This window comes from Numida meleagris, chromosome 26 (genome assembly GCF_002078875.1).
Source record: "Numida meleagris isolate 19003 breed g44 Domestic line chromosome 26, NumMel1.0, whole genome shotgun sequence".
Lineage (NCBI taxonomy): Eukaryota > Metazoa > Chordata > Aves > Galliformes > Numididae > Numida > Numida meleagris.
Window position 1 is genome coordinate 1887085 of NC_034434.1, and position 7481 is coordinate 1894565.

Here is a 7481-nt window from a genome sequence, read left to right on the forward strand (position 1 = left end):
CTCGGGGGTCCCGGCCCCCGCGGCGGGGGGCGAGCGGCGGCCCCGCATCAATCACCGCCCGGCCCCGCCCCCTCGGCGCTGATTGACGCGGCGCGGACCAATGGGACGGGCGCATGCCCCGCGCTCAGCCAATGGGGGCGGGGGAGGGCGGAAGGTCCCCACTTCAAGGCTGGTTGAGCGGCGCAGGTAGGTGCGGGTGAGGCGCTGCCGGTGCGGGGCGGCCCGGCCGGGATGGGGGGCGTCGGGGCCGGGCTGCCGCGGGTCCCGTGGGGGCGGGGGGTCCGGCCTCGTCCCGCCTCCGTCCCGCAACTTGGCTGCGGGAAGCGGGCCGCGTCAGGGAGGAAAGAACGCGGGGGGGGGGGGGGCGGGACAGGAGGGGCCGTAGGGCCCGGGGTGCGTTCCGTGCTGCGGGGCGGGGGGCACCGTGCGGGGCGGGGGTCCCCCCTCACGGTCTCCATTTCAGCCCCGGGGAGCGCGGCCCCAGCGCATCCCGGGCCCGCGGGGGGGCGGGGGATGGATGGTGGGTGAGGGAGGCCCGGCGGCGTCGGGTCCGAGGGCTCCCCCCGCACCGAGCGTTCCCAGCCGGTCCCCGCGGTGCCCCCGGGCTCGGTGCTGCGCGGCGCGGGGCGGGCCCGGGCTGCGGGGTCGGTGCGGGGCCGCCGGGTCCCTTCCTCTGAGCTCGGCCCCTTCTCCCCGCAGCTCCCGGATCTCCCACCGCCTCCTCGCCGCGGTGCGTCGGCAACTTACGGAGCGGAGCGGAGCGCGGTGACCGCCCGGCACGGCGCTGAGGATGGGCCCCGCCGACATGGGCTGCCAGGTACGGCCGCGGCTCCGCGCGGGGTGGGGGGGGGGGGGAGGGGGACGCGTTCGGGGCCGCGAGCAGAAGCCGCCCCGGTGTCGGCTGCGCTGTCCGGGCTCTGGGCCGGTTCGCGGTGGGGCACGGTGCGCCCCGAGCCCGTTCCTTGTGAAACGCTTTGATTTGGAAGCGGAGGTGCCGGGGTGCGCGCTGCGTCCGGCCGCGTGTGCTCTGTGCCGCTCCAGCAGCCGTGCGTGGCGCGGGGCCGCTTCCCGGTGTCACCGCAGCGCCCGGGGGGGCTCGTCCAACAAAAGGCGGATCCGTGCCGCGTCCCGATGGCGTGCGACCTTACACCGGGAGCACGCACCGCTCGCGGCTCCTCGGTGCGGTTTACACCGCTCGGATCCTCTTGGCTCGCTGCTAGCGCGTGTCGCTAATGCCGCGAGTTCTGTGCGCGCCTCTCGGGGGGCTCTGGTGGGTTTGACTTCCTCCCACGGAAGCTGGGGGCCTTCCCGTGGGTTTTCTTGCACGGATGGATCCGCTCACCTCTCTGTGCCTCCGCAAAGTGACCGGAGTGCTTCTGAGCCTGGAATGGGAAGCCACGAGGATTTCCTGATGGTTGCTTTGGGAAGTCACCTGTTACTTTGCTAGCATTGTTATGGGGTAAGAACTGTGTCCCAAGCAGTCAAATTCCGTGAATCTGAGTGAAACCTAAAGGGCAGTGCTGGGGGGAAGGATATTTTCCTCGTATCGTAAACCTGCAAGCTAAAGCAGCCTGACTTTAGGCCGATACGAAAGGCTGAGTTTAAAGAAATTCTTTTGCCATGGATAAACCAAAAATCTTTACTCAATCCTTTTGCACTGACATTAGACAAATCTGCTCCGGTATCTGATCTCCCGTTGGCTGACACAGCACTGAAGGCTCGTGTGTGTGTGTATAAAATAACCATGAGTTGTCGTGTGGGCTTTCAAACGAGAAGCCTGGAGCTCCGTGCTCCAAGTTTTGGAGGTTATCGCTCAACTTCTCCGAAGTTTGCGTTCCTACAGTTCCTGTTCATAGGAAGCCAGCAAGGGGCTCCTCTGGGATCAGTCCTCGCTTCCAGCGTGCTGCTCGGGGAGGTGCTGGCTGAGCAGGGTTAGCACAAGGCTGCACGGAGTTCGAGGCCTGTGTGGGCGCTTCTGTGGCCTCGGGATGCTGCTGTGTGTGCCTCAGTGGTGAGGGTCAGCGGCAGCTGGACGCGGTGCAGGTCTGTGCAGCGAAGCACTGGGGTTCCCATCGTGAGCTGCTTCCCCCCGCAGCGCAGGACGGTGACTGCAGCTCTGTGCTGCCGCTGGTGGGAGTGGGGGGAAGGAGATGTCCCCGTGGCAGAGGAGCTGGAGGATGCCCCAGGGAAGGTCTGTGATGATGGCTGCCTCCGCTCAGCACTTCTGCTTGGAGGCACTCCAAAGGATCTGGCTGGGCCTTAGCGTCTTTGAGTGCATGAGTGCCTTCTGTTCCTGTGCCAACAGTGTCAAGCCTTGGGCTGGTAAGTGTTCAGATGTCCTGTGCTCCTGATGCCTGCCCAAACTCTGGTGCCCAATCCTGTTGTAGTCTGCAGGTCTTTTTCATCATAGAAGAAAGCAGCTCCATTGCAGCCTGTAAGTTTTCACAGAGCTCTCTACCTGCAGCTCCTCCGAGGGGAGCGGAGGAGCAGGAACGCTGCGTCTCCTTGCTCCTGCACCTCTCCCAGTGGCAGGAGGAGAGCAGTCAGCCCTGCTCTGCTGCTTTCCCTGGGGTGGGGGCAGAAGTGGGGGTCTCGCTGCCGTGTTCCCCTCGCTGCCTTTCCCCAGCAGCTGTCTGAGCAGTGCTCCGTGCTAGCCTTGCTATGGAAAGTATCCTCAGTAAGGAGAGTGTGTAGGGACTTGACTCTTTCCACGGTGATATCTGATGTTTCCCTGCGTGCCTCAGGGTTTGAAGGCAGGTGGATTTGGCACAGGCTTGCGAAGCACTGAGACCCAGGGCTCAAAGACCTGGCTGTTATCTCTGGAGCAGACGCGCTCAGGGCGCAGCTAAGTGAGGCCTGAGCATGACCAAAGGAGTAAATAATCGAAGATAGAGGTTCTTGGCCGTGCTTCAGACTGGAAAAACTGCTGCAATAGTTGGGGATTAAACTGAATCATAAGCAGCTGCCAGCAGCAGGGGATGCTTTTCCCCGAGTTCCCAGATCAGCTGTGGGCTCACAGGATGTGTGAGTGCAGTGTTTGGTGCAAGATGATTCCATGGAGGCGTTCTCTGAACCTTAAATGTGGCCTGGGGGTTTCCTTGCTCAGGGTAGAACATACGTTAAGAACTTGCAAGTGGAAGGAAGAGGGGCTGAGCTGCACAGTGGGCATGGAGCTGCTTCCTCCTATCCCTGTCCTCTGTGCAGCAGACCCTGTGCTTGCTGGGATTCAGAACTCGCCCTTCCTAGTTCTTCTGAGTTTTACATTTTTACATGAAAACTCCCAGATCTGCTTGTCCATAGTACAGCAGTGCTGGATGTCGCTCCTCAGTGGGAACACAGATGTGAGTGCTGAGATCTGCAAGCACTGTCCCCAGAACTCACTTAGCCTGTGTCTCCTGGTTTTATGAGACGTGGGCTTCTCTGTGTTAATGCAAGACCACATTGCCCTGCCCATTCTTTTTTTTTTTTTTTTTTTTCCCCCCATGATATAAAACATTCGTAATGGAAGGGCAGTAACTTCTATGAAGCACACTGTCACCTTACTGAAAGGTAAACAACTGGAAGATAAATAACAGAATGATGTAATTCAGTCTGTGGGGTACTATATTGTACACTGCACAAAGCATCGTGATTTCCATAACTTGCATCCTACTGCAGGGAACCTTCTTTAGCAGCAGGGTTGAATGTGGTGATCTCTAGGGGTCCCTTCCAGCCCCTCATGGCCTTAATTTCTGCCATCAAAGTGTTTCTTAAGCAAATATCCAAGAAAAGTGATGGGACCTAAAGCTTACTCTTGCACCTCTTGTGCTGTTTTACGCTTGTATTTTGAATGGATCTAAGCCAACGTGGTAATATTGTTGGCAATGTAATGGGGACATAAGTGATAAGGAGTTACAACTGAAGGTATAACTGGATGCTGTCATCTGTGAGCTGATAAAACCTGGCTATCTGGTCCCCAGCTGGACTAACAACTGAAAGTCAGGGTTCTCTTCTGTGAGTACTCAGCATGCTGTTCATCTTTGGAAAGCACTTCATCGTGTTCCTTAAATGGGTAAAAATAGAGCTTCCCACGAGGGCTTTAAGAAGTCAGGCTTTTCTGTACGGCATGCATGGGTCTGGTGCAACGGTGTGGAGTCTCTGAGCAGCTTCTGGCAGGATGAAACCAAGGTCTTTGTCCGGGGCTTAGTGGTGAAGTTAGTTAGTTACCTTCACTAAATAGTCCTACATCCTTTGCCCAAGGAGGTTGTGGATGCCCCATCCCTGGAGGCATCCAAGGCCAGGCTGGACGTGGCTCTGGGCAGCCTGGTCTGGTGGTTGGTGACCCTGCACTCAGCAGGGGGGTTGAAACTGGATGATCTTTGAGGTCCTTTTCAACCCAGGCCATTCCATGATGTTGATTATGATGATTCCCAGCCTCCCATCCCCATGGAAACCATATAAATACACTTGCACAAACCATAGAAATGCAGTTACAACAGTAATTGATTCAGAATGCCATATTACTATGTCAATAGCAGTACGTGTCCCTTACCTTCACAACAGAATCAATCAATTCTCCCCCAGCATGAGCAGCAATAGAAATGTGACCTCGAGAGGTGACTCTGCCCTGTGCAGGAGACTCCAACGTGAGAACAAACAACGCACGTCGTCCCTGCAATTATGAGTGTCTCCATCAAATGACTCAACCGAAATCGTTAATGTGGTTTTCAAACAAGTAATGTTACTTCTTACACGGATCAGTCAGCTCTTCTAGTGAGCAGCATGTTCACGTCCTGCTTGTTTCAGGCACATTAAAACTGACCTATGACAGAGAAAATGCAGGTTTGTAGCTCAGGAGCTGTTAGTGGGACAGGAAGGTCCCTGAGCTCTTCCAGCCTCAGTGCTAATTACCTGCATGTGGCTCTGTTTAAAGGCTTTGCTCTTTTTCTGCCCTTTCTGGCAAGCATTTCCAGAATAATCACCAGCTGGGAAGTTCTGCCTGTCACAGCTGAGCGGTGCCTTTGTTACCATGACTGGACACTTTCTCTAATGCTGAAGAGGGATATTAGAAGAGCAGTGAACACGGCAAAGGTCTCTTGTTGTCGCAGCTTGTCTGGTTCAAAGCTAAATATAGATGAGTCCACAGATGAGTCTTGTATCTTCTGAAGGCTCAGTGGCCACTGCTGTTTGAGATTCCTGCTTTTTGTTAGAACATCTAGTGAAGTTGTGAACCAGGACGTGGAAGGAATGCAGTTGTATCCAGGAGTGGTATCAGCAGGGGGCTCTTGTTGCTGTGTCTCTTGGTGGCCGCTGCTTTCATGATGTTTACCAAACTGGTCTGGTGTCTTTGTATGCTCAGAAGTTTCCTTTCATGTGCTCTAGCACATGTGCTGTTGTGTATAGGCAGTTGTACTTGCTGTGAATGCCCCTGAAGCTGAGAGATTGTATCTGCCTTAGGGATTCAAAGCAAATCCCGAGGGTTAATAGGTCGAGGCAATGAATGTGGGAGAGTGGAGTAAAGAAAGTAACAATCAGGTATGTTACTTATACAGTTACCATAGGTAGAGCTCTATGGCTCCTGGTGCTTTGTAGGAGAGGAGGTCTTCAGAGAGTTTCACAGGACAGCACTGAAATCATCACTGAGAACTCCACTTGTTTGTGTGGGGAAGCTCAGAGGTAGCAGTGGCACTGCTTGAGCGACTGGTTGCCCCTCTGCTGGTGGAGCAGAGTTGGGGCTGTCTGCCAAAAGCCTGCAGGGACATTGTCAGCTGGGACACGACTCGGGGTGCAGGTCTGTGCTGAGCCCCCTGGGAGCAGCTGGGTGAGCTGGGGGACACGGCGCAGTGCTATTTTTGAATGGAAAATGAAAACTGGAAGGGCTATAAAAAGATCCGTGGCAAGGGGCAAAGTTGTATTACTGCACAGAAATTCTTGCTACATCATCTCCAAATCAGGGTGGCTGATGAAATCTGACTGTTCTGCAAGGAAATCCAGATCTGTAGCAGACTGTTGGGCTAGAGATCTCTGCTCCTGGTTAGGCTTTCCTTGGTTAGCAGAACTCTGCAATGCAGAATGAGTAAAAGAGGAGAAACATTATTGCACAGGAATATTTTTGGCTTCTTCCACATCTGATTGCCAAAGCCTTTCCCTCCCTCTTCTCTTCTAGTATACGGAAGCATGTGCTACTTACTCTTCTTTTCAGCTGAACTGAATTCTAGGTAGGCTTAAAAAAAAAAAAAATCAGAGGTGTTCATGCCCGTGTAGGGTCCAGTATCCTGACTTCCTAAAGAGCTGCCCATGCATGGTGGGGTGAAACAGGAACTGCAGAGTTCACCACGTGGCAGCTTTTCAAAAATGGAACTTGTGTAGAGTGTAGGAATGGAGCACAGTGTGTGTGCTGGGTGTGGGGCTGCTGATAACACACTGTCCTGATGTCCTTCTTGGCACTGTTTCCTTATTCACCTAAAGACTCAGTCAAGATATCCAGAGTAATTGCTCAGGGATCTTTGTGGAACTGCTGAGTCAGGAGAACTGGGACGGAGGTGTCCATCTAGGAAGGGAGGACAGTGAGGGACAGACCAGAGCAGGTTGTCTGCAGCTCACTGCTGAGACATAAAAGCCAGCATAGCTCTCTAAGCTGGGCACTTTTTCCTTGGGTATGTGCTAAGCTTTGAGAGTTTGTGTGGTCAGGAGGCAGCGTATGGCTGCTCTTCCCATTGCTTGGTGCTGGAATTTGAGGCAAAAGGAGGAAAAAAAAAACCTTGTCAGGATGCGCAGCCTAACCCAGGCGTGGCTGCGGACCAGGCTGGTGCTGGCCCAGCTGCTCGTAGTGGCTGTGGAAACTCCTCACAGCTCTTACCTAACCCTGCAGTTGAACAGCACAGCTTTGAGTTCTGGTGCTTTAATGCCGACTCCCCGCGGTGAGGCCGTCCCTGTGCCAGGCTCGGCTGCGCACTGCTGTAGCTGCTTCCCTTCGCAGGCAGGCGGTGATGCTGTGGAGCGCCCGGTTCCTGGCAGGACTGCATTCCTGCCGTGGGGGCAGCGAGGGGAAGGCCGAGGTCAGGCTGAGAGCACGGAGCCAAACGGAGCTGTCGTGCCGCCCGAGGGGAGCTGGGTTTGGCTGGCAGCAGCGGCAGCTGTGTGGCACTTGTGCGGGGCGCGGATCGGCGTCACCCGGAGCTGTGACGAAGCTGAAGGTCAAAGCGGAGCGAGGCCGGGCAGCCCCGTCAGGGATCCTGCCTGTGGGGCGCAGGCAGCCCCTAGGCCCCAACCCTGCGCGTGGGTGCTCCGAACCTGGGCTGCGCCAGCTGCGGGCCCAGTGCGTGCGGTGGGGGATCGTGGTGAGGCGCGGGCCGGAATTCTGAGCGTTCAGGACGTTCCAGATTCGAGGGGGTTTTTAGAATTACCGCCCGCAGCCCGGCAGCGGGACGGCGGCGAGCCGCGCGCGGCCTACGCTTCCCATCGGCCCCCGCGGCCCCGCTTTGCGCCTGCGCTCTCCGCCC

The 7481-nt window shown here is 56.2% G+C and overlaps 1 protein-coding gene and 1 long non-coding RNA gene across 3 annotated transcripts in view; one reads left to right on the top strand and one right to left on the bottom strand.

Moving 5' to 3' along the window:
* Nucleotides 539-7481, top strand: part of KANSL1 (KAT8 regulatory NSL complex subunit 1) — a 69996-nt gene continuing 63053 nt past the window's right edge. The window contains exon 1 of one of the 2 annotated variants that reach the window (XM_021377658.1): nucleotides 539-817. The gene's annotated coding sequence lies outside the window, so the exon portion shown is untranslated. The remainder of the gene's footprint in view (nucleotides 818-7481) is intronic. The other variant, XM_021377657.1, reaches the window with a different exon arrangement.
* Nucleotides 4482-7448, bottom strand: LOC110388427. Its single transcript, XR_002432878.1, has 2 exons — nucleotides 6839-7448; nucleotides 4482-6039 (listed from the first exon to the last, which is right to left on the bottom strand). It is a non-coding gene; the product is annotated as an uncharacterized LOC110388427 (long non-coding RNA).